General features: G+C 50.7%; 1 protein-coding gene across 9 annotated transcripts in view; it reads right to left on the bottom strand.

Moving 5' to 3' along the window:
* NAV2 (neuron navigator 2) overlaps positions 1–25726 on the bottom strand; it is a 367465-nt gene that overhangs the window by 333433 nt on the left and 8306 nt on the right. The window contains exon 1 of one of the 9 annotated variants that reach the window (XM_084772852.1): positions 8585–8599. The exons of the other annotated variants lie outside the window; for them this stretch is intronic. The gene's annotated coding sequence lies outside the window, so the exon portion shown is untranslated. Of the gene's footprint in view, positions 1–8584; positions 8600–25726 lie in introns of those variants that run through there. 9 annotated transcript variants of the gene reach the window in all.

Below are 25726 nucleotides of genomic sequence, written 5' to 3'. Positions count from 1 at the left end.
GCTCATCTTTCATACCCTCAACACAAAGTCTGTTTTCATAAGTCAAGAAGGACTTGTTTTGGGACTGAAGAGATGGCTCAGCAGGAGAGGTGCTCTGCAGAGGACATGAGTTCAGTCCCCAGCACCCATGTTGGGTGGCTCACCTTGTCCTGTAATTCCAGCTCCAGGGGATCTGTCACCCTCCTCTGGCCTCAGCAGGCACCTCTGCATACACATGTAAATATTCACAGCATGCCATGCTCCCACTGGCCAGCCACCATTCAGTACACAGGCTCTGAGCTCTCTTCAGTCAGCCTTTCTCACCCCACAGGATGGCAAGGGACAGCTGGTGGCAGTAGGATGGGATTCAAGCCCACATTGCTTCTTAGAATAGACTCACCCCACTTTGACCACAGCTGTTGCCTCCATCTCCCCTGACCCAACTCCTCCTCATTGGTCAGCTCCTGTGCACCCCACCCCTATGATCCTCAGAGCCATGGCCTGTCCCCTCCTTGAGTAAACTCTCTTTTATTACACTGTGATGCCTCCTCTCTACTGAGCACAGACCCTCTGCTCAGGGACATCCCTCCACCCCAGCCACTCGGGACGTTCTCTGAACTATTACTAGAAGTCATTTTGTCTGCAGATCCCATCAGATTTCTCCGGCCCTAACTCACTCCAGCATGCATGCACTGAGAGAGGTGGTGCAGACTTGGAGCTGAGCTCATGGACCTCAAGCCTGAATCTGACCTTTGCACTTAAGCAGCCATCTGGGCTTCAGCAAACATCTGACTTACGTGCCTGCAGGGCAGAGATAACTATAGTGCTCATTTCTCTTTTAGAGAGAGAGGGGGGGGGAGAGAGGTGGGGGGTGGGGTGGGGGAGGGAGGGAGGGAAAGAAAGAGAGGGAGAGAGGGGGAAATAAAGAGAGGGAGGGAGAGGGGGAGGGGGAAAAGAGGGAGTGAGAGAGAAGGGAGGGAAAGAGAGGGAGGGAGAGAGAGAGAGAGAGACAGAGACAGAGACAGACGGACGGACGGACGGACGGACGGACGGACAGACAGACAGACAGACAGAGAACAGAGCACATGAATGCAGTGCTCACAGAGACCAGAAGAGGGCATGCTTTTGTAGGTAACAGGAACCAAACTCAGGCGCTATACAAGAGCAGTACTTGCTCTTAACCACTGAACCAGCTCTCCAGCCCCTCATAGTACTAATCACTATTGTGCAGGTTATATAAGAGCATCCAAGAACAGCAACTCCTATTATTGGTTTGAATATAGTACTCATTTCCCTTTTAAATAGTGTGTGTGTGTGTGTGTGTGTGTGTGTGTGTATTCAGTTCAACACTCCTGTTCCCACGGAGCACCAAGTAAAAGGCTATGCACTTCCCATACTTCCTGTCAAGCTTTATCTCACCCATTTTAATATAAATCCCCTTGGTTTGTGCTCCTGAAAGCTTATGGGGACGAGGATTTACTCCTCTTCTTCAGATAGGCTAAGTAACTAACATCACACAGCTAGCGGGAGGCAGCAGAGGCAACACCTTTAATCCAGGCATCAAACTGCCTTCTCTTCTTCACAGTTTGTCTGCTGCTTCCTTCAACCCAAAGCTGAATGCATCATCCCCGCCAGGGCCAATGAGGAGAATCTCCAGGCTGCTTGAGTTTTCCTCCTGAAAACTAACAGAAGCCCCAGGTCTCTGAACACCCACAGAGACCAACTGCGCCTCACTCAGCTAACCCCGCTCCCTCACAGGCCTGCAGTAGGTTTGGCAAAGGTACACAGAGGCAGACTGAACCTGGGCTTCCCACACTTAGAGCAAACACAGGGTACCTGGGAGCAATCAGTCTCAGAAAGTGCCGATGGGTCCAGCAGTCAGTCTGTCACTAGAGGCTTTTATACCTGCATTGGGCTGTTGTAGGACCATGCCCCAGCACCTGGCTCTCCCCTGAAGGTCAGCTGAGACCAGCATCTCCTGCAGACAGGGCCCTGTCCCATAACTGCAAGTGACCATAGAAAGATCTGCACAGAACCAGCTATACCTGCGCAGGACCAACTCAGCAAAGGGACCCCACATGAGGAGAAAGCAGATGCAAGTGACACAGGGGGAAATAAGCCTGCACTCTCACCCCAGAGATGGGGTGCTCTGATCTGATCCCAACCCATGTGGTGTTTTGAGCTCTCAGCAGCTTTATTGTGACTGGCGCATCAGCCTTGAATAGTTTTCACACTGCATACTCATCAACCCAGGGCAGGCAGAGGAGGGGAGAGGCTGCCAGTCTCATAAAACACTCTGCCAGGAGGCCTGCCCTGTCTCCTTACACAGTAAAGTGACAAGGCCAGGAGGGCTGTGTCAAGAGAGAAAAAAAAAATGGAAACCGTCCCCCAGAGGATCTCATGTCTGGCCCTGCTGTCCCTTCCTCAAAATGACGTGTTTGCCTTTGCCTTAAGGATAGGTTCTTAGCGTGACCCTTCTACATGCTTCACACACAGATCCTATGTAGGGGTGAATGCTTTGCCCTCACCCATGTCCCCCTGGACCTCAAATATGACCTGGTCTGAAAATAAGGTCTTTGTAGACATGCTTAGGTAGAGTGAGTTCTTTCTGGATTGGGGTAGATTATAAATGAAAAGGAACAAAGGTTCTCGTGTGGGTCTTATGCATGAGGTCCTAGAATTACTGAACACAAGCCCTGGGCTGTGTGGGGCTTCCTGGGGACTCTCTACAGTCAGGCAGGGGGGACTAACCAAACGCCCCCTTACACACACACACACACACACACACACACACACACACACACACAGAGAGAGAGAGAGAGAGAGAGAGAGAGAGAGAGATATTCCATCCACCCTTCCTCCAAACAGACAGACACACTTGCTCAGACCTGGAGCAGGTGATTGTCCCAACCCATCACAGGGCTACATGAAGGAGGCCTGCAGATGCCAGCATGAGGAAACAGCTTGGCTGGCCTTGCAGTGAGAAGGGCAGAGAGATCACCCATGAGTTAGGGTGGGAACTCTCCTTCTGGACACAGCCAGGCTTTTTTTCCATTGTGCCTTTGCGATGCTAGGCAGATGGCGCTCTGGTCCCTTCATCTCCGCAGACAAGCAGTGACGCCACTGTGGGATTCCACCTCATGGCTTCACCTAAACCTGTGTGGAGGATGGAAGTGTTGGCTGCACAGCAGGGAGTCTGCACCCACTGGAGCTAATGACCATGAGAATAATAGTAACTCGAGCATCAACGACAGCAGCTCCAGTCACAGTGGGTCTGTGGCGACCCCAGTTGGAAATGGCATTTGCATCCAGCTGTCAGGGGTGAGCTCAGTTAAAGAACAGCCCAGTCCAGCAGCTAAATCCTTCCAGCTCCTGGTAGCAACCACGCTAAAAAGTATTTTATAGCAGGGAATGGTGTCCTTGAGAGATAAAGTCTTCTGAAAGGCAGCTTACAGAATGCATAGTTGTCAATTAGTAAGGGGGCAGAATGCAAAAAAACAAAAAGCACAGTCAAGGGAAAGTGACTAAATTACTCATGATTGTTACCTCAGAGGTAGGATGACAGGGGCCTTTTTTTTTTTTTTAAGATTTATTTATTTATTATGTATACATTGCTCTGCCTGCATGTACCCCTGGAGGCCAGAAGAGGGCAGCAGATCACATTATAGATGGTTGTGCGCCACCAGGTGGTTGCTGGGAATTGAACTCAGGACTTCTGGAAGAGCAGTCAGTGCTCTTAACCACTGAGCCATCTCTCCAGCCCCCGATGACAGGGGATTTAACTGTCCTTTTCCCTTGTCTATTCACTTTCTTTTTCTGATGAATATGTAAAAAAGAAGAGGGTTGAGGGAATTATGGGTTATATGTATGATTATGCATTTACTGGTAGGTGTGACCAAGAAAAAGGTATCCAGCAGCACCCACGTGACCATCCAGGTCCTCAGCCAGGGTTCGGTGCCTCCATTCCCATGGCTTGTTGACTCCTGAGAACTTCCGCATTCATTTCCCGAAAGGACACTTTGCTCAGCCCCAAACAGTCTCTTAATAATCACTTCAATGAGACTGACACATTTGCCTCCCGAGATGGGCAGTGTCATGAACTCTTGGGGTCAGAGGTTCCTCTTAAAAATGTTAGGCTAGTTCTTTGTGATCGGCAAAGGTGGCTGTGGCCACGAGATCCATGGTTTTGGGCTTGAGAAATTCCAAGGGGGTCGGAAACACCATTTGCTCTGAGGTGAACGTCTGAGTCAGCATTTGGCGCCTAAGTCAGGACTAAAGAGGGCGCAGGTGAGCAGCTTGCCACTTGGTCCCTGTTTAATTCCTGCATCTTTTGCAGGCTGCACATGGCTTCACAAAGTCGTAGGGCAAGCATCCATGTGTTACGACGCAGGCAGGGATAAGGTTATGACAGTAAACTACAGGACGTGAACAGAAACTATTGGGTACTAATTTGGACAAACTGATCAAGGAAGAGCAAAGGGCACCAGGCAAGGTCTGCTTTGTCTATGGGAGGCACTTACGCCACTGGAAACAACACTGCCCTTGAGTTACAAAACTGGAAAAAAAAAAAGGCAACATAACCACCAAGGTGGACACAGGATGTGAGATTGGAAAACCTCGAGGGACATCATTTCCATATCAGGCATGGTCCCTTGCACCCTGCCTACTTAGTGGTCTAGTCTGTCACCTTCTCCAGCCCACGAAGGAACAAGCCACTGAAACCTTGGCCTGTTGGCCAACACAGTCCTGTAGCTTAAGAGCTCATTTTTTGAAGCCAGACCCCCTTGTGAGTTGGCTAGCTTGCACAGACATCAAGGGGCCATACTCGCAAACTAGATCCTCGGGTAGGAGAGTGATGGAGAAAAGTCCTGCATGGTGCCATCTGCCAGTTTCTAAGGTGTAAATCCCAGCACTGGACTTGATTTCAGCCAGCAACATGACATCACAGAACATGGAGTTGAGGACACACGCCCATAGTGGGCTCCCAGGAGCTGGAACTAGCCTGTACACTGTCACCTCTCTCTGTGAGTTTAATTTCATCTCTCAGGGTACCCAGCGAGACTCAGATGAGCTGCACATACAAGCGCTTAGCTGGTCTACAGTGTACATTTGGTGTTCCAGAACTGAAATCTATAGATCTCCCTTGAGAGGGCATCAGGTGTACCTGGCTGGTTCTTGTATATAGAATCATTCTCCAATAAGCAAAAGCTAAGGGTCTAGGAGAAGGCTAGGGCCCCCATCCCGACTCATCTCTACCTCCCTGTGTGATTTTAGGCAAGTTGCTTTCCTTCTCTGGGCCTCAGTGACTTTCTTTGGAGTGAAGCGTGGACCTTCTTGATGGGACATCCTGAAACTTCCTGCTATGGGAAATGTTCTGGAAGGAGCATCAAGAGTGGTTGAGGAATGCAAAGATGGTGTGCTAGTGGGTGGAACTGCCTTAAAGTCATCTACACTAAAAGCCAAGCTGACAGAGGTGGCCAGTGTGTATGGCATGGCAGATTTCCTGGCAAAGGTGGAGGCCTGTGAGGACACAACCTGGGATGGGGGAGGGATACACAGGGGTGAGAGAAGGAAAATCTGTCCACTCGAGAAGGCTCAGGATTAAGTTTCTCAGAGAATGTCTTTAATAAACATTTTAGAAAGGAAGGCTACCCTGCCAAGCCTTGCACACGGAAGAGAGCACAGAATTGAGGAAGGAAATACTGATAAGCCCTTGGATGAGACGAGCATTCCACAAGCAAGGAGAGGGGAGTGAAGGGGAAAATGATCAGGAGGGGAGCACGGAGGATGGAGAGATGGCTCAGCAGTTACGAGTGCTTGCTGCTCTTGCAGAGGACCAGTTTGGCTCCCAGCACCCATGCCAACCACTCCTCATGTGAGCAGCTTACAACTACTTACAATGATCGCAGACGCAATACCCTCTTAACTCTGCAGATACCTGCACATATGTGTGCATGCACACACACACACACATACACACACACTTCACACTTTTAAAAGGTAAGGGGAACCAGGAATTCCAGAGAGAGAGATAGAGGGAGGAGAGAGAGAGAGAGAGAGAGAGAGAGAGAGAGAGAGAGAGAGAGAGAGAGAGAGAAGGGACAAAAGAAAGGGCTGGCCAGAGGAGTGCTGCTATAAAAGGCTATGCCACACCACACCTCACCTAAAGTAAGCTTTTAACAAGGTCCTCTAGGCCTAGAACAGTCCTCATCCAACTCAGGAAAGGCAAAAGAGAAACCAAGTCAGGCCCAACTCGATGGGGTTGAAAAGTGAATTCACAAAGCTGAAATCTCTCTGCGTCCCACCTCATTAAACCCCCTCTGAAGCGTGGGAGGATTCTCAGTTTTAAGAGTCAAGATCAAGGGGGCTGGAGAGATGGCTCAGAGGTGAAGAGCACTGCCTGCTCTTCTAAAGGTCCTGAGTTCGATTTCCGGCAACCACATGATGGCTCACAACCATCTACAATGAAATCTGGTGCCCTCTTCTGGACTGCAGGTGTTACATGCAGGCAGATCTCTGTATACATAATAAATAATTAAAAAAAAAAGAGTCAAGATCAAAGCATCAGTTGGCCTTGGGATTATGAGGCCTTCAGCAGGCCAAGCCCATGAACCAGCTCAATCAGGTCCCTGATGGAAGGAGGCCAGTCCACAGATGACAAATGGGGCTGGAAGACTGAATGGGCTTTGCACTGGCCTCGAGTTCTTCTCTGCAGGAACAAATGGATGTGGAGCCTCTGTGATCCTAGAAATTGCTGCTAGCAGCTTTCAATGGCTTGGAACTGGGCGCTCCTTTCCAGGGAGTGGCTTTTTCAAGCAGCCCGAGAGCTCAAGGATCTACTAAGTCCCAACAGGCACGTAATTTAGCACAACTCCCACCGTCACTGTGGTAATCTTTGCTCCAACATTTTTAGGTCAGATATTGTCCTCATAAGGAGCTTAGCTCTCACGGCTTGCTGTGCGGGGAGAGGGGGGAACGAGTGAGATGACTGTCGTCAGCTCTGAGCTCGGTGCTGACAGGTATGCTTAATTACTGCCTGCCTCCAAACTCGTGGTCAGCTTAGGGTGGAAAGAGTCAAGTCCGAACCCCAGCGTAATATCATAGCATTTGATTCAAACAGGGAACCAAGTCACAGCGGCCAAGCTTAGCTAGCGACTTCAAGTGGTGAGGCCGGAGCAGAGTGAGAATGCCCCTACCTGCTTCTCACACCTTGGTCTTCCCATCTCCATGCCTGGTATGTTCCAAACCTGCAAAGTCAAGGACTGTCAAGGCTGTGTCAGCTGTGCCTATAAAAGAGTATCAACAATAGCCCCTGAGCATATTAAAAAACAAACCGAGAAATGGATCTATGCCTGCCAAATGCACAGTGTGATGCCGTGTCTAAAAAAAGGAGCCTGTTTGAAATTCAAGAGCATCTCCAAGCACTGCTTAAATAATCCGTGGGTGGAAACTGTGCGAGAAGCCTTCTGCCTGGCCACGAAGGATGCTCACTCACTGAGACACTCCAGATCTGCACCTGGATTTCACCAGTTAGACTGCACATGGGTTCAGTCCTTCACCATCTACCCACGCATGTCCTTGGTCAAGGTCACTCCCATCCTTGCTTCAGCACCATGGTCTGTAATCTGTTCTCACTATCTTCCACAGTTTACACCTCCTTAATGGTGTGCTAAGTCCGGAAACACTTCCGGTGGAAATGGTGCTCAGCCTCTTCTTGAGTTCGAATGTTCTAGTTCACACAGTGCTTTCCATAGTCCCATAGTCCGCCAACTAAACACTGCATCTACACAAATGCCCTGCGATGTATCAACTACTATAAAGATAAAGACACAGACTAAAAGTTACAGGAGGAATACTCAACCCCAGTGCAAGCTGTGACAACCCCAGCGTCCCAATCCATTTCCTCTCCCCTCTGTGGATTGCAAGAAGTGGAAGCAGCTCTGTGTGTGTGTGTGTGTGTGTGTGTGTGTGTGTGTGTGTGTGTGTTGCCAATCACTTCCCTGAAGTACAGATAAACTGGTGTACCCCACTGTTTCCTGGCCTTGAAAACCCCAGGGCCTGAGGACATCCACAGGGTCTGTAAAACAAGTTAGGGAAACCAAAAAGGACTCCAGATAATCTTCTCATAGGGGGAACACCACCCTAACCTTTGCTGTGCTGCTGGTCAGTCCTGCCCGCAGAACGGAATTGCTGCCCATCACAGCCTTCCCACGGAACCTGGAGGAGGCGGGCAGGAGCCGGCATACCCCACAAGTGCTGCACTCAGTGCGTTCTCTCGCTCAGGTTTTCCTGGGCTGCAAACCACCTCCCTGCAACCCCTTGAGCAGAAACCAGGGAGCAAGAAGCAGGGGACCCTGACAGCCTAGACATGCCTTCCAGGCCTTATCCGGTCTTCACCCGGCAGGGAGGTTTCTGCTCCAAGTGGGGTCAGCAACAGGATAGGGAGTCGAGCTGGGTCTTCTCTGGAAGAGAGCTGCTGGCGGCGGCGGAAAAGAGCAATCTAGGCCAACTTCACCTCACTCATAGTTTTACCAAACCGATTCATGCTGCTGCCTAGAGACGCCCAGGGAAGGAGAGACGAGGGTAAGAGTTGGACAAAGCTCACCTGCCTCCACAAGGGCAGCTGGGACCAGCCAGGCTCAGCTCTTGCTCCGGGTCCCTCCACTCCTGGTGTCTGACTGTGCTCCGCCCTCCTGTGTGAGGGCCGTCACAGGTCCTGGAAGGTGACACATGCGAGTTGTGTGCTCTGGGTGACCTCACCCAACTGACTCAGTCTCACTGAGCCTCCGGCTTCTCACCTATCAGCTGGATGTAATTATACCCCAGCCCGCCCCAAATGACTACTGGGAGGTAAAATGACAAGAGATGAAAAGGCACCGGGGACGCATTAAGCATTCAATAAAACACAAACAAACACAGTCATCATATCTGTTTTTAAAAAGAAAGAAGGGACAATGTTGGGGAGGTGACACAGCCCATAAAGTCCTTGCTGTGAGAGCACGGAGAGCCTGAGCTTGGATCCTCTGCCAGGCATAGCGTGGGTGGCAGATTCCCAACGTGTATCCCCGTGTGTTCCCCAGCATAAGGGAGGTGACAATAGAATCTCTGGGGATTGCTGGCCAGTCAGCTTAGCCACGTGAGTGAATGCCAGGTCCAGTTAGAGGAAGCCATCCAACCGCAGCCTCCAGCCTCCGGCCTCCAGCGAGAGCCACAGCACCGACACACATACATACACACGAGCACGCAAATGCACACAAAATGGGAAGGACAGCAGGAAAGTCCCTTATCTCTGAGGAAGTTAACCCTGCGGCTCCCGGGAACCAAGAGCCACTCAAAAGTGGGAGTGGCTGAAGCCCAGGGAACGAACTGGATGTGAAAAGGAGCCAGATTCCCACAAAGGAAGCGGCAGAGTTAGAAGAACCAGACTGCAGGACTCAGAGAACACACAAACCAGAAAGGAAATCCAGCTGGGCACACCTCCCTCCCTAACCTTACACCGCCAGAGAGGTAGACGGCAGTGACCACGCTCCATAAATAGAAAGCTCAGTGAAGAAGTAATTGGTGCCCGGCTACAGAGTTCTGAATTTCTAATCACACTCCATTTCCATCAAAATAAGGTTCCAAGCATGATGTGGCAATCAATTTTACTCTAGGTAAAAAAAAAATGAAGTCGGTTACTTGGGTTAGATGCGGTAGCCATGGCTGCCACTGGCTTCCGTATGCCACCCAAATCTGTTGACGAGTGTGCACTGTCAGATGGTGGCACTGTGTGTGCAGTGTCTTCTAAGAAGTCACTCACTGGGCAGGCTGAGCAAGAGCAAAGGCATGTTATCATGTCTTGTTGAGTTTGGCTGGCGGCAACGGCCATGGCTGTGCTGTTCCTCTTGTGTCTTATTTCCTAATCTGTAAAATGGTACAACATTGCAATAAGGTCATGTTGGTGAAGACCGTAGGCTGCTGCACTTACCGTGACGACTGTGAGCTCAGAGCCTGCGTTAAAGGCTGCCCTCACTTCTGTCTAAGTTCCCTGTGTGTTTTCAGTGTAAAATCCAGGAGGAGGGCACAGGACAAGAGGTAGAAAAGCAGGTGGGGCCAGAGCGACCCTGGGGCTGAAGGTTAACTTCCCCATGAGTCACAACAGACAGGATGCTTAGAGCCCATGAGAAAGACTGGGGAAACACTGTAATTTCAGTTTTGGACTCAGAAGATAAGGCAAATTGCGCAATCCATCCTAGATGTTCATATCCCCCCCCCCCCATGGGTGTGAGTGTGCATCTGAACGCATGTACATGGAGTTGCACTAGTGTGTGGAAGTCAGAGGTCGGTCAATGTCAGGTGCCTTCCTCAGCTGCTTCTGCAGTGTCCACCTGACCCTTGGAGCGTCTGGGATCTGCCCACCTCAGCTCTCACCTTCTCCTACCCCAGTGCTGGGGGTTGGGGGTGGGGCGCGGAGGGGGTATAAGCTTTTGCTGCAGCCATATTATCCAATTTTATGTTTGTGCCATGGATCTACATGAACTTTAAAAGCACACATTCAGACCAGTGATTCTTTCAGAAGCCGCAATTCTGCATTGCGACCGTGCAAAGATACGGAGCACACTACCCAAGATGTCTTAAATCCAAAACATTCCTCAGGAGGGCAACAGATGAGAATTAGCTAATTGGCCTCATCCATGGTGTCGATCTGCCAGTCAGGCTTTTCGCTAAGCGCCTCCCATGCATGAGTTTATTGAACCCTCTGCAGTGCACAGAGGATCATTTTTAAAACAAGGCAAGGACCCACTGTGTGAGAGCCTTGAAGAGTGGGTGTCTAAGAAATAGGCTGGCTGCGGAGCCTAGTACACTCCATCCCTGGGTCTCACCACTTTCTACTGCCGGTTTTCTAATACTCGGGCCCTCCCTCTCCTTGCCCTGCCCTCCTACCTGTAAGAAGGAAGCAGACACCTGCCTTCCTCACCACATGGCATCTATCCTGACGGTAAAATACAGCATCGAGACCGACATGTGAAAGAGGCCAGTTGACAGAAAACACCAGAAGCTCCTTCCCACCTGGACCTCATACAACAAACAGCACATGCTCAAGAAAAGCCCATGATATACAAAGGTGAGCAAGGTGGGTGCTACATGAATGACGAGGCCATGAGGCACATGGTCCAGCGCCTTTGAACACATGCTCTCCCCTCAGGTCAATACGCATGTGTCCTTGGTCCCATTCACTGCCCTGGGACACAGGAGCAAGGAGACTTCATCAGTGCCTCGGGACTCACCTCTGCACCCACAACAGTGTGACCTTTTCTTCCCTGTATCACCCAAAGGAGTCTCAGTCTCTCTCTGTCCCCCCCCTCCCTCCTGCCCCCTCCTTCTTGCTTTTTCTCCCTCACACTCTCTTTCTTCCATTTTGTCAGGTTTTCACATACCTTCCTTGAAGCTTTCTTTCTCTTCCCTGAGCCTGGAATCTGCCAGGTGCATGTAATTCTGGCCCAGTTCTGAAAAATCCGTTCCTTCTGAACATCTCTGAACGTCCATTCACTCCAGGTGTCAGCCAATGCTCCAGGAAGCTCCAGGCCGGGCCCCAGTGCTACTATCCTGGCTCCAAGAGGCCAAAAGGGTGGCCCTCCCTGCCTGATACTGTAGTTCCTTCCTGGGATGATGAACTTGGCCACCAAAATGGTCTAAGCAGCCTGAGGACTCCTGCCTGGTGAGCACTCCTGCCTGGTGAGCACTCCTGCCTGGTGAGCACTCCTGCCTGGTGAGCACCCCTGCCTGGTAAGCACTCCTGCCTGGTGAGCACTCCTGCCTGGTGAGCACCCCTGCCTGGTGAGCACCCCTGCCTGGTGAATACTCTAGCCTGGTGAGCACTCCTGCCTGGTGAGCACCCCTGCCTGGTGAGCACCCCTGCCTGGTGAATACTCTAGCCTGGTGAGCACTCCTGCCTGGTGAGCACCCCTGCCTGGTAAGCACTCCTGCCTGGTGAGCACTCCTGCCTGGTGAGCACCCCTGCCTGGTGAATACTCCAGCCTGGTGAGCACTCCTGCCTGGTGAGCACTCCCACCTAGTGAGTACCCAGCCTGGTGAGCACCCCTGCCTGGTGAGCATTCCTGCCTAGGAGCTTGGGACAGTTTTTAAAGGACCAGAAACTTTTCCTAATTACTCCTGTTTTGACTCCAGATGGCTAGGAAAGGCAGGCTGACAAAATGATTGTGAGTGAAGACTTCTGGCCCAAATTCCAGCTTTGTACAAGTTAGCTCTGGGGGCCTCAAGTGCACCACATCCAGGAAGTCTCAGACATTCTTTTCATAAAAGTGATCTACTTTTGGCTGCCATTTCCACTTATTACAAGATGACCACGTCTTAGTTCACACCAGGCATCCTACAAAGCTTAGAGATTTAGTCCCAAGTCAAAGTGTCTGCTCAGCACATGGCCAGTACAGGTGCCTCAGGAGTCCTAGGACAGATGCGTGATGCTCCCGGAGAAGAGCCAGACTCCAGCTCTGGGGTCACCAGGCTTAGCAGGCTGTGGCACACGCTGGTGTGGCATCTGCGTGTGTCTCAACCTTACATGCAAGCAGAGCCAAGGCCCAGGGGCTGCCACAGAGGTCCCCCTACCCCTGTTCTGTGCTCCAAATGAGACCCAAAACCCAACAGGAGGTGGCCTAGAAGCAGCCCAACTCTGCTTTGTTTGGCAGGAAGCTATTTTAGTCCCAGCACCAGAGGATGCTGCATGCATTAACACCATCACAGCTTCTCCGATCACTGCGAGTGGTTTTTATTTTTAAAACCGTGTTTTGTGACGAGAAGCCTTGCTCAGTGGTGGGTACAGAGGAGGGCGAGCTGCAGTCAGGACAGTATCCTACGTGTGGATAGCAGGCTTGGGACTGCCACTGCTTCTGGACCCTCTCTGTTCCCTGTGCGTCTACGGTTCTTCGGTTTTACAAGGAAGCACCCCTATTTCAGCAGGTGGGTTCACAGGGGCTGGAGGCCAGGCTGGCATTGCTCCGTCGTGAGCAGATGGCAGCACGTGGCACCCAGGTGGGCATTCTATTTCCCTCATCCCTGCAATGTCACCCTCCAACTGCCATTTGTTCCTCCATCCCTGCAGGGAGCGTGGGGGTAGGGGTGGGGAGGGCGGGAAAGTGATACTCTTTCGTCACGTTTTCCCATGAAACTGCCATACCAGCTCCTGAGGAAAAACCTCTTGACAGATGGCTCTAGCCCTTGGTGCTCAGAGAAGCATCAACACTCCTGGGCTGCCAGCAAGCTATTGAAACGTATGCAAGAGGGATAGCTGAAACCCCTTTCCTCAGAATGGTTCGCAGTTCAAGTCCGGACTCCTGTTGAGACAACTCTAAAGGAGTGTCTCAGTCTCAATGTGTTCCACTTGTCCGCCACATAAGATGCAGTCAAGGATGGTCTGTGTGTTAGGTCCCAAACCTGGGACAAACAGCTGATATTCCTAATAATATATCAAAGTGGCTTTTGACTGCCAGGCTCTCCCAGCCCAGGGACTTGGTTGTCCCTTTCCCTGGCTCCTCTGGGGAATATAATCCAGCCATTTGCCTACACCGCTCTCTGGGCCTAGGCCACCATCTTGGTCATCTTGGCTGGTGGCTCCTCTCTGGCTCTCCCTCCTCTTCTCTCATCATGTGGCCCTGCTCAGGGTTGTGTTCACTCTGGACCTTTCCAGATGCCTCTGGCTATGCTTTCCCTCACATCTACAATGAACCTCTCCTAGACCAAACCCAGGAGCTGACATGTCCTCTTTTTATTTTTTTTTTATTTCTCCTTTTTATTCATTTTTAAATTGTATTTCTTTTTTTTATTATTCCTTTAAGAAAAGCAGTGAGACAAGGGGCAGATCTTTCCCCCATCTTCCCAATAGGCCCCAGATATCTTTCCGCTCAGTGCAGAAGGTAGAACACTTCCTGTCCTCACCAGCAACCTCAAAGGCAGGCCCATGCCTGCTGCTGGTTGGTGTCCCTTAAAACATGCAGACCTTGGCACACGGATGACAGCACGGCAGAGGCTCTGGGTCAAGAGACGTGCACTCCAAACCGGTGCCACAGTTTAAAGCCACAAGACCCAGCTCCAACCACCCAACCTTGGCCTCACTCCACTCATCTGAAACACAGGAACACACAGTGAGCCCTGGGGGGAGGGTAACTTAGCTCCCTGCCCTACCTTTCACCATCAAAGCTGCTGTTGGGAATCTGGGTAGCCTCCGGAGGAGGGCTTGCATCCACCTGCTTCAGAGGGCTGCAGGCAGCTGAAGCCAGCCTTCTTCTTGAGAGACACCTTCTCCAACCTCTCCCCAGGAACCCTTGCTCATTTCAAAGCCGCTTTTGTGTTCGGGGCAGTAAAACTAGCAACACTGTGCAGACCTCAGTAAACAAAAGGTTGAAGAAGGTAATAGAAGCCTCAGCTTTCCAATCAAAAATGGCAGAGTGGCTGGTATGGGGGAAATCAGATTGTCAACGCTTATCTTTTTTTCTGACCTGAGGACACTGGCTGGGGACAGGCCTGACAACAGACAAGGCATGCCAGGATATCTACTATGCTCAAGTGTCTGGACCCAAATATGACCCAGGTAGCCAGGGAGGTGTCCAGGTAGCCCATGACAGAAGCAGCCTCTCCCACAAGCTAGGTGACCCAAGGACCCCTAAGAAGCCAAGGAGTCTCCCTTTCAGCTGTGCCTCCTTGGGCTGGTCACACCGCCTCTCTGAACTTCATTTTCTACCCAATCATCGTGAACTCACAAAGGTGTCATAGAACACAAGACCGTCTTAATCAGTGTCCACTTCCTAAGCCCTCAGCACCTGCCAGACTCCATGCTAAGCCCTTTATATGTGTGGTCCCTTTTCACTTTCTAATCACACTCACAAGGCTGGATTTTTACGAAGGAGGAAACAGGGCAGAAGATAATCAAATCCTTATCTGAGGCCACACAGTAAAATGGGCCTTCAACAGGTGAATCTTTAACTTAGGTTCTTAGTCAGGGGTACTTACAAATTGTGAAATATTGTATATAAAACAAACAAACAACCAACAACAACAACAAAAACCAAAGATACTGCTCTTACGGTATTGACCTGAGAGGAGAATGCTACGAGTGACCATCATGGCAGAGCCTAACAAGAAGCAAAAAACCAGCTAAGGCTAGTGTGGAGGGCATGGGACAGGGGTGGGACTCGAGCACTCGATGGCCCCTACATGTCTCTCTTCCCCATCACCCTTTCCCCCTAACACACTCTACAGTAGGTAACCTATGCTCAGACCTCTGACTGTTCTTGGAACTTCACACTGGTGCCTATAGATAAGGAATACTGTTCCTACTTTATACAAGAGGAACACCGAAACTAAGAGACTGATCTTTTTCAGGGACACAAGGCTGGTCAAAGCTGGTCTGCTCACTGCCAGGGCCTAGGGTTACAAGTTAGATCCCCAGACTCCCAAACCTTTACTCTGGTGCTCTGGGTAGAGAGGAGGGCCCCCTCAAAGCATCTTCCCACCCCACCCCTGCAGATGAAGCATTCTCCCTGCCCCCACCCCTGCAGGTGAAACATCCTCCCACCCCCACCCCTGCAGGTGTGCATTCCCCCACCCCCACCCCTGCAGGTGTACAGTTTTGTTTAAGTGTGGCAGCTTGCTTTCCCATGTGTAAGGGCCTCGGCCATCGTGCTGTACTCAGAGACCATCATGGCTGGCACCACAGCCGATGGACACTCCTTCTCAGAGTGGGTCTGGCATGATGTTGCTGTGGGGAGGTAACAAGGGCGCCATAGCTGCCTCTCAGTAAGTGTCCACTAAGGCAACCTCTGGCCATTTCATGCCTGGGAAAGAAGTCAGAGAGTGGCCCCAAGAGGCTTCCTTCCCACTTCCAGCCCTCTGGGTGGCAGCATCCTTCATGATACCCCCTAAGTCACTGCTGGATTTCACAGATAAGAACAAAGGTGTCCAGAGGAATCTGACTTTCTGATAAGCAAACAGTTTTTTAGCATACGTATGCCCCATGGTGCACCAAATGACCCCAGACCTCTATCTAGGCTTTGTCATTTGTCAGTACTTGCTACCTATGTACATAGAAATTTTAAATTAGTTCATTTTAATTCAAATTTGCCTAGGTGCCCTGCACTTCACCTAATCACTCCACCTGTGGGCGTGACAAGACTTTTTATTTTGTTTTTGAGGTGGGGTGGGGTGGGGTGGATGCTATTTTCTCTACAGGGCTGAAAAGGCTGCCCCTGGGGACCAAGGGGACATGGGAAAGGGCTATTCACAGTCCTTGGTGGCTATCGTGTAGGACATAGCCCAGGAAGGGGATCAGAGTACAGCCGGGAGAGGGGGTGTCACAGACCCCACAGCCGGTGTGCTGGGTTCACCAGGCCTCCCTGGCATGGGGAATAACTCAGGCTGCCTCAGCTGCTGTCCATTAAGCAGAGCTGGCATTTCAGAGCACGTCAGAGGCGCTGGCTTCCAGCCCTGGAAGTCAGCGTCTGGCCTCTGAGCCAGCACTGCTTGGCCAGCCCAGGCCCTCTCACCTCTGTGGGCCAGGGCCCCCAACAAGCCCATTGTGGTCCTGCCTGGGCGCCTCAATAGAGCCATTCAGGGGCCTTGAGACAAGCCCCTCTGGAGGGCACTTCCTCCTCCTGCTCCAGGATGCCCTCAGCCAAGGCCTTCTCCTGTGTGGGTGTGGGGTCTGGCTGTGGTGACTGCAGCTGGCAGCCAGTGCAACATTACTAAAGGGTGGATTGTTGCCAGGGGGCACAGATACACCCCATGAGTCCTGGGATTCCAGGCACTCTGCCCACACTGTGCCCCCCACCCCACTCAGGGCAGCTGTGGATGGGGACACAAGGTTCCTATTACAGTCCCTGTGGACCGTGAGGCCAAGGAGCTGTGTAGGGAAAGTGTGTGACCAGCCTTTGCCTAATCTTAGCTGTGTGGGGTAAGCAGGTCGCCTCACCTCTCTGGGCTTCTCTGTCTTCAGCTGTAATACAGACGGTCGGTACTCCAGAAAAATCTACTCCCTGTGGGCAGCAGATCTTAGTTTGGCTGCATTAGGGAGACACGAGACCCCCAGCAGACGAGACATCACCTGAGGCCCCTCAGTAAGGACCATTGGCGCTCACACAGACCTCCATGTCTTAGAGGAGGCTTTCTTTCTTCTAGCTGGCCCTCTGGTCCCAAGAGGATCAGGCTCCCTCCGCAGATGACTCCCAGACCCTGACTGAGCAGGAGGAAAAGCGAGATCTGGCAAGCTGATCCTTCAACAGAGGCCACGTCCAGTGTGCATGCCTTTACCGTGAGTCTCAGGAAACACTGGCCAGTGGCTGGCATCTCAGGGAGATAGCACACTACCTGGCAACCCTGGGTTCAGGGACAGGAGTCCCGACTTCCTGCTTACCATCTCTCAAACCCATCATAGTAATGTCTGCTCAGGATTTTTAGGAGCTTCCGAGCTCAGACCCCACCCCCAGGCCGACCCGGTCCCTACATGGCTCCCTCCTTCCATCATTTTTGTGTCAGCTTAGGGACTTCAGATCATCTGCATGCTCACCAGGTTATAGTTGTCCACAACTCAAAATTCGGGGCCGAGGATCTGGTGTATAGTTGGTACGAAGCCCTGAGTTTATCTACACACACACACACGCGCGCACGCACACACACACACACACACACACACACACTTCAAAATTTTGTGACTTCATCTTTGAAGTCTTTGTGACTTTGAAAACTCAGTCTCTGTGTCTGGGGCCAAGGCCTCTGTGTATTTTTCAGCTCCCCATGCAATATCGGAGACCACTGATTTGGAGGAAGAGATACATTTTTTTTCCTAGCTCTCTCTTGCCCCCACAGGACCTTCCTTCATGCTCACCCTTTCTTTCCTGTTAATAACGATCTGAGAACTAATTAATTGGTTTCCTCATTGCCAAGTTACACTAATGTAATTAAGCCCTGACATTGCATTTCTTGATTGCATCTGTCATGGACCTCTCTGGACAATTATATCCATATTCCCAGGTCTAGCAGGAGACACAGCAGGATTCGATGTCACCCAGTGCTCATCACTGGGCACCCTCCATGAGTCTCGCGTCAATGAGAGTGGTCACTGCTCTCTGGCTACAGAACCAGGAAGATGGGGTGGCAGCAGTGTGGTGGTTATGGGTCACAGTTGTCTCGTCTATAGAGCGGGGAGGATGTGGAGGCAAGTTTGTGGGGGGGGGGAGGGGATGTGGTTCACTGTTCTCCTGTCTACAGAGCTGTGAAGATGGAGAGCAGGTTGAGACGCTCACCCACAGCCACTTGACTGCAAGCAGGCGGATCTGAAACTCAGACTGCGTTTGGGATGATTGCGAACACTTGCTCTCAAATTGAATTACACCCTCCCCCCCCCAAGAGATCCAGACTCCCCTGCAAAGTCCTAAGCAACACAGATGCAGAGCATTGATTTTTCTCTGCAAGGGAGATGTCTCAACAACCCCACAAGCTGCTGGAGAAGGACCACTGGGGCCGTGCCCAGGCCATGAAGCTATGAACATCGGGCTTCAGAAGGAGAATGGGTGGTTCTTGATCCAAAGAACAAAGACTCCCAACCTCTTACACTATGTAACTGTCTGGGGGCAAAATGGATTTTTTTTTGTAACCTTTGCTTTTCAGGACCATCTGTATACTAACAGACATGCTGCACGCACAAACACAAATACATGTATCCAAAAAATATATACACAGGTGCATGCACAAATACATGCATGTACAAACATACATTGGTATAAACACATGCACACATTTACTCACACACACATATGTATTCACCAAACAGCCTGTTCTAGAGTTTGGCTAATGTGTTCTGGATTTTTACCAATACTCAAATCAATACCCACCCTCAGCCTAGCTGAAGGAAAGCAGGCATGTTGCCATTTGTACACCTGCCCGTGGGGAGGCTTCCACAGACACTCAAGTCAGTGGTCTCTTCCCTGTGCCATTCTGGCTGTTTTCTGCCTCCTTTGTGCCCGCCCTCCACAAAAGAGTCTGTTCCAGCTGGGCTGCATATTGGGGAACCTGCCTACCCCACCTGTGTTGAAAAAGGAAGTCACAGATATCAGAGCTAAGGGCAGAGAAACATCCAACCCTCGTCTAGATTTCCAGAGGATGCTGTCTACAATGACCTAGGTCCACCTGGCAGAGAGAGAGGGGGTGGGGGTGGGGTGGGGCTGAGGTTCTCTATGTTGGCTCCCTTCTTCAGCTACAGTGTGATTCCCAGACTCTGGGCACAGCAGGCAAGCATTAGCTGCATGCCAATGCACAGGACTATAAGCAACATCAAAGACACCCATGGGGCAGGGAGGCTCTGGTTCTGGACCCCTCTCCTCTGAGGCTTTCTCCTGGCATTGCCTTGCTCTTCCTTCCATCTCCAATCCCATCACAAGGGAAGGGATTCAGGGTGCACTTCCAGAGAGGGTGATAGTGCTAACTGCAGAAGGCGGCATTTTCTAGAATTTCTGGCAGAGTAGAGATACAAGCACTGTTCTCAGTAGTAAACCGGTCAGGCCGTGTGTCATCTGAAATACCATCAGACTGCAAATTCGGGTTGGAAGATCTGGGATGAGACCTGAGGTTCTCATTTCCAGAAAAGCAAGCAAACAAACAAACAAACAAACATGGTCTCAAGAAAGGCAATCCAAAGTCAAAATAGAGTAAGTGTCTGTGGGCAAAGTGCCCTCACCTTAACATCACATCTCAAGGCCAGCCTGACCCACAGATGAAACACCATGATCTAGGCAGCTATGTATGATCTTCATCGGCCTGGCCTCATCTACTCCTTAGGACCCACTAAGGGACAGCAGCTCTACCACCTCAGCATCTTAAGCGGATGCTCACTAGGCTTCTGGGTAGGTCTGGAGAAAAGCGCAGGACCAGCCTAGAGTCAGTGTGGTATGTTGGTTCAAGCTTGGCTTGAAACCTTGCACCAGCCCTGTGCTTCCTTCAACAGATGTTAGAAACACTACATGCCGGCCTTTGACTGAGGTACAGGGGACACTGCTGTGACCAAGATAGGCAAAGCTTCCACAGAACTGACTTGAACGCAAGAGAAAGACGCGCACTAAGCAAGTGTTCAAGATGGGATCGGAAACCTGTGCTAGCTCTTGAGAAAAACAAAGCGAGGCAAGGAGCGGTCTAAGGAAAGATCATGGATGCTGCTATCTCATAGACCGTGGTCCAAAAAGAGCTCTCTGACCAGGTGTCACCTGAGTGGAGATGCAGGAATGAGACTTGTCAATATGGGGGTAGGGGGAGGTTCTAAGCAAAAAGAACAGCAACTGTGGAGACCATGAGGCTCAGGTTTTTTTGTTTTTTTTGTTTTTGTCTTAAAAGAGAGGGGGCAAGAAAGAAGGGTCACGTGACTCAGCTCGACACTTGCAGAGTCTGCAAGGCAGGGACAGGGGAAAGGACATCCCATCATCCCATCATTGCAGCTCCAACCTGTTTTCAAAAAGATTTTACTTTAAAATGTTACTTATGCAGGTATATGTGTGGGTGTGTGAGTACCATCCCCAAGAAGACCAGAAGAGGTCGTAAGGTCCCCTGCAGCTTGAGTGACAAGTGGGTCATGAACCTCCTGATGTGCTGGGAATCAAACTCTGATCCCTGGCAGAGCAGCGAGTTCCCTTAACCACTGAGCCATCCTACTAGCCTCCTTTTTTATTTTAATAATAATAATAATAATAAAAGTCTCCTATACTTCTCTTTCCAACTGTTTGGAGGAGAAATTCACCAGTTGTTTTTTAAGAAATAAAAATAATCTTTTTTTCTGTTAAGGGAGAGATATTTTAAAACCACTGAATAGATTGTTCCTACCCTGGCTTTTTATTGATACGTCTGCTCTCCTTCCAGTTACTAAAATAAGCTTCCTGTCTGCACTGTGTCGATCCAAAGGCAACACGGTGGTGGAGTGGACCAGGCCAGGCAGAGCCAGGCTGGGGTCACTTGGAAGTCACTAGACCTGAAGAACGTACCACTCTCGTCCTGCCAGCATGGCCTCACCCATGGCCTGCTTCCTCACAGCCCAGGTGACTGGGAGCCCTCAGAAACAGCAGTGGAATGTGGTGAGGGTTGGACCTTGCAAATGACAAATTTCTGAGTGAGTTCCAGTTCTCTGGAATGGAAAACCAGCAGCTTCCTGTTACAGAGTGTACCCACGGTCTGTGCCTGATACACGGGTGTGGGCGAGCCATATACTTCTAATCTACATCTGTCTGAAAACACAACAAAGCAAACCTGGTTTTAGGCAGGTAAACATTTTTAGAGATTAAGTCAAATTTATATTTATTTCTGTTCTGTCAGGAAGAAGAAGAAGGAGAAGGAGAAGGAGAAGGAGAAGGAGAAGAAGAAAGGAGTTCAAACCAGCATCAAGCAGGGACTTGAAAGGGGAAAGGCAAGTTTAGCTCTTTCTGGGGCTGGAGTGCCTTGGAGTGAGTGGTCCTGTGTTACTTTATGAGGCAAGCCCTAGCTTTGCTTCCCTGGAGGGCCGTAAGCAGGCTTTGCCACTCTCTGTCCCATATCTTTCTTCCCACCCTCACTCAACCGGACTCAGGCTCAGTCCTTGCAAAGGGCGACTGGCTAGGGATGCAGGCTCTTTTCAGTTGCTGGCCGAGCTTGCAACCAGGCTCTCCCACTCAGGCGGTGTGTGATCTCGGGTGCTTTGTTTATACTCTCTGTGCCTCTCTTCATCTGTCAACAGGAGAGCATCACAGAGGCACCCAGCTCAGAGGCACGGCTTCTGTGTAGGGAAACGAGAAAAGCCATACCAAGGCCTGGAAGAGCACCCCAGTACAAACTGACTGTTCTGGAAAGAGCAGTGGCTTTGCCTACCCACTGCAAGGGACTACTACAGACACTAAGAGCTAGCTCTCCCTCCTCACAGCCCACCGAAATGCCATGTTTTCCCTGTGAAAAATGGTCTGCAGCTGACTACTTATTCAATGTCCAGATGCCCCAGGCTCCAACAGCACAAGACACATTAAATGCATGGTAAATAAAAGGGGAGGCAGGAGGGTACCGCAGCACTCTCTTGGAGACAGGGGCAACCTAAGAGGCTGGGAATAAAGAGCGTAGAACAGAGTCAATGTATTCTATTACCAGCTTTATGTGGGCTCGGCCAGACTGCTGGTCAATCCTGACCGCATAAACAAAAGTGCATGCAAGGATGGTCTTATCCACCTGTGGCACTGGCCCAGGGATCTCAGGGGTTGGTGTCAGCCAGGTGTCATCCCACTTTTCTGATTCTGTGAGCCAAATGCAAAAGGCATCTTACTATGAAGAAGTTCGTATTCCTTTGAAGAACTTGGTGGTAGAACTGCTATGGCACGGGATGGTTCTGGTGCATCACACTGTTAGGCTCTTCTGAGCAGGAACTCTTTACCTGTGGATCTTTTGGTCTGGGAGGTAGGAGGCCTGGGATCCGGTTTGCACTCCAGCCCTTAGATTTGGGAACTCAAGGGCATGTCATATGCCTCCTAGGACATGGCTTTCTCCATCAGTACCAAGAAACTGGAAAAAGATGGCTTCTAAGCCTCCCATGTTTCTTCTAGGCTTTACAGGCATAGATCATGAATATGCAGCCAGCCAAATTCCACCTGCTTCTTTCCAGTCCGGTTTGCCACCTAAACCGTGTCTCTGCCTCTGTGCTTGCCTTCCGTGGCCTCCAGTTAGCTAACCACCAAACTCCACACACCGGAAGGCCAGAGTGCTCTGGGACATTGGCAGCCTACGCATTTTGACGCAAATAAGCTTGCACTGCCGGGTCTGAAAATAATCAGAGCCAATCCGCATGAAACGAGGTCTGCGTGCAGAGCAGTAGCCAGCAGCAGCCAGAGGTGGAGGACGGGATGGAGGACCTGCCAGCTGTGAGGCACATGGGCCCCACTGGCCCGCAGCACAGGGGGCAACCCTCCGAAGAACAGCCGCAGCAGTGAGAGAAGAAGATGGTACCCAGATTGCAGACGAGGTGGGCGAGACCACACAGGACCTCTCATCCTACAGTCATAGAGCCTCTGGTGACAGGCTGGACTTGGCAGCACCTGATGGGCCCCAGAAGTGATGAATCTGAACATGGAGGACAGCCAAGGCTAGAAAAGCAAGGAACAGGCTCTGGGGAAGAGGACCCCTCAGTATGAGCCCCAGGCCTCCTCTAGCGGTGAGCAGCATGGATTTGCAGTTAAGATGAGGCTGAAGGTTAGTCCCAGCACTGTGTCTTCCACCTGAAAGATCTACAGAAGTGCCCAAACCCTTCACAGCAATGGTCCTTACTGACCTGTTTCTCCTTTTTGATTAATTAGGATCGGGACCATCACTTCTGACAGTCAGCGTGGAATTAAGAGAAGAGTCTCAGTATAGCTTAGGTACAGGTTATCCGGGTTAGGGCAGAAGCTCCTGGGTCAGACACTCGGTCTCGAGGTGGTAGCACTGGAAGGTGGAGGGATTTGTAAGAGGCGAGGGCCTTAGGTCACTGGGCTGTACCCTCAGAAGGGAGCACTAGTCTCCCGGAATCAGTTCTTCTGAGAGACAGATGATATGAAAAGCCAGGCCTTGGCTTCCTGTTTGCATATGCCCCTCAATATTTGTTTCTCAAATGCTCTGCCATCAAGTGACACAGCCACGGAGGGAGGAAAGCTACATGTTGTTGCTTGGAGTCTTAACGTCCAAAGCCACAGACTACATAAATCTCCTTTCCCCAAGAGCAGCCTGCTTCAAGTTTTTGTTTGTTTGTTTGTTTTGTTTCTCAAAATGAGCAAAACACAGTCTGGAAAAGGCTCACAACTCTTTGGTGTGGGTTTCTGAAAGATTCAGTCCTATCCATGGATACTGTCCACCCTCCCCTTTTCCTGAACAGTCAACACACATCCGTACTCTTCTCAGGTCTTTCCTCCTAGGTGGGGTGGCTGTGCCACCGTTACTGCACACCAATGAGTCTTATCCACTAGAGTAGCCCAGTGGTTGTACATCATGAGTCGCTATGTGAGGAAAAGGCCCCTCCCCCACTCAGGCCTCTAACTCTGCACGCCCTGGCAGAGCTTTGACAAGGGCCTCACCAGCATGCAGGCTGTCAACTCTACACCTCGTCGCCTAGCATGGGATCTTCTCAGCTCACAGGCACCATCCATACCCTATTGTCACAGCTTTGCGAACACAGCTTGTGCTAGTCACCCCTGTTACTGGAACAAGCCCTCACAATCCCTCATCAAGAGGAAAGGGTTATTTTGGGTCCTAGTCTTATTCCATAGTGCGTTGCTTTTAGACCGGTGGCAGCAAGGAGTGGAGTGGGAGTGCCCACCTCACAGCCAGGGGGGGGGGGGAAAAAGAGAAAAATAAGAAGGGCTTGAGGCCCCATTATCTCCTTTGAGGGCCTACGTTCAGCAACTTGGAGACCACCCCATGGGCCCCACCTCTGACCGTTTCCACTACTGTCCCAATCGCTCATAGAAGAGGAACCTTCTAGATCCTCTTTCTGTTAGCCCACCCCACCCTTCTTTTCTTCTGCAAAAATTAGCTAAACACCTGTGATGCTCAGATGCTGTTCCAGCAAGGATCAGGCGGTACCTCAGATCTACACAAGCAGCCGCAGAGCAAGCAAGGCCACAGAGCTAGCCACGTGCCATGGAAAAGAAACCATCCAGGATCACAGAAGCAAAAGGCTTCCTAGAGGTGATGAGAGGAAGACTGGACGTAAATGGTTAACACTGAGGAGGACTAGGCAGCCAAAAGAGACCTCAAAAGAGTGGAAAAGAAGGTGAGAGAGCAAAGGCAGCCAGTCTCCTTCACTGCCTTGTCAAAGCCTGGCCAAGGGGGCCCGATGGGGAGGTTTGACTTTAATAAAAAGCAAAAACAAAAGGCAACTTTAATTCCAGGGTCTGGGAGATGGCTGCACAGGTGAAGGGCCTGGCTGTATAAGCCTGACAGCCCGAGTTGCAGCCCCAGAGTGCACAAGGGTAGATGGAGAGCATCAACTCCCGAAAGCTGACCTCTGACCCCCACCCATGTGCTGAGGCATGCACATGTCTAGGCTGTATGTCAGTGCAGTCTAGGAGTGGTGCTCATTATGGTCAATGCTTGCTGTTAACCTCTTATTCTGGGTGGGTGGTGTCCATGTATGCTTGGGCACGTGGAAATATTTGTGTGGAGGTCACAGGTCGATGTCGGTGTCTTCCTCCATCGCTCTCCATCTTGGGTTTTGAGATAGGGTCTCTTGCTGACCCTGGAGCTTGCTAATTTGACTACAACTAACTGTTCAGCAAGCTCTATGGTTCTTCCTTTGCCTACTTCCAAGCCCGACTCCAGAGTCCCTGTGCCTGTCTTTTTTTTTTTTTTAAAGTATGGGTTCAGAGAATTAAACTCAGTCTTCATGTTTTCATAGCCATCACTTCACCCATTGGGCCATCCCCTCAGCCCAGGTCTATTATCCATATTTCTGTTACACTGTCATTAGGAGTGGATTTCCCAACCCCCAAGAGAATCCTACAGTGGAGGAATCATTCCTTACTTTCTCTTTCCTACTAGTAGTACAGGAACAGAATGTGGTAGAATAATACCAAAATTTGTTAATACCACACATGGTCTATACCCGTTAGTACTGAGAATTCACTTAGAAGGAGGGACAAGCCACTCTGAAGCTGTGGGGTCTTTGTCTGCAAAACACAACAGAGGGTTTGTTTGCCTTGGGAAAGGGGCACTAAGTCATGAGTCATTCTAAAGT

This window comes from Acomys minous (assembly GCF_964271855.1).
Source record: "Acomys minous genome assembly, chromosome: 2".
Classification (NCBI taxonomy): Eukaryota; Metazoa; Chordata; class Mammalia; order Rodentia; family Muridae; genus Acomys; species Acomys minous.
The sequence above is the reverse complement of the archived record's forward strand: the minus strand, read 5'-3'. Positions and strand labels throughout refer to the sequence as shown.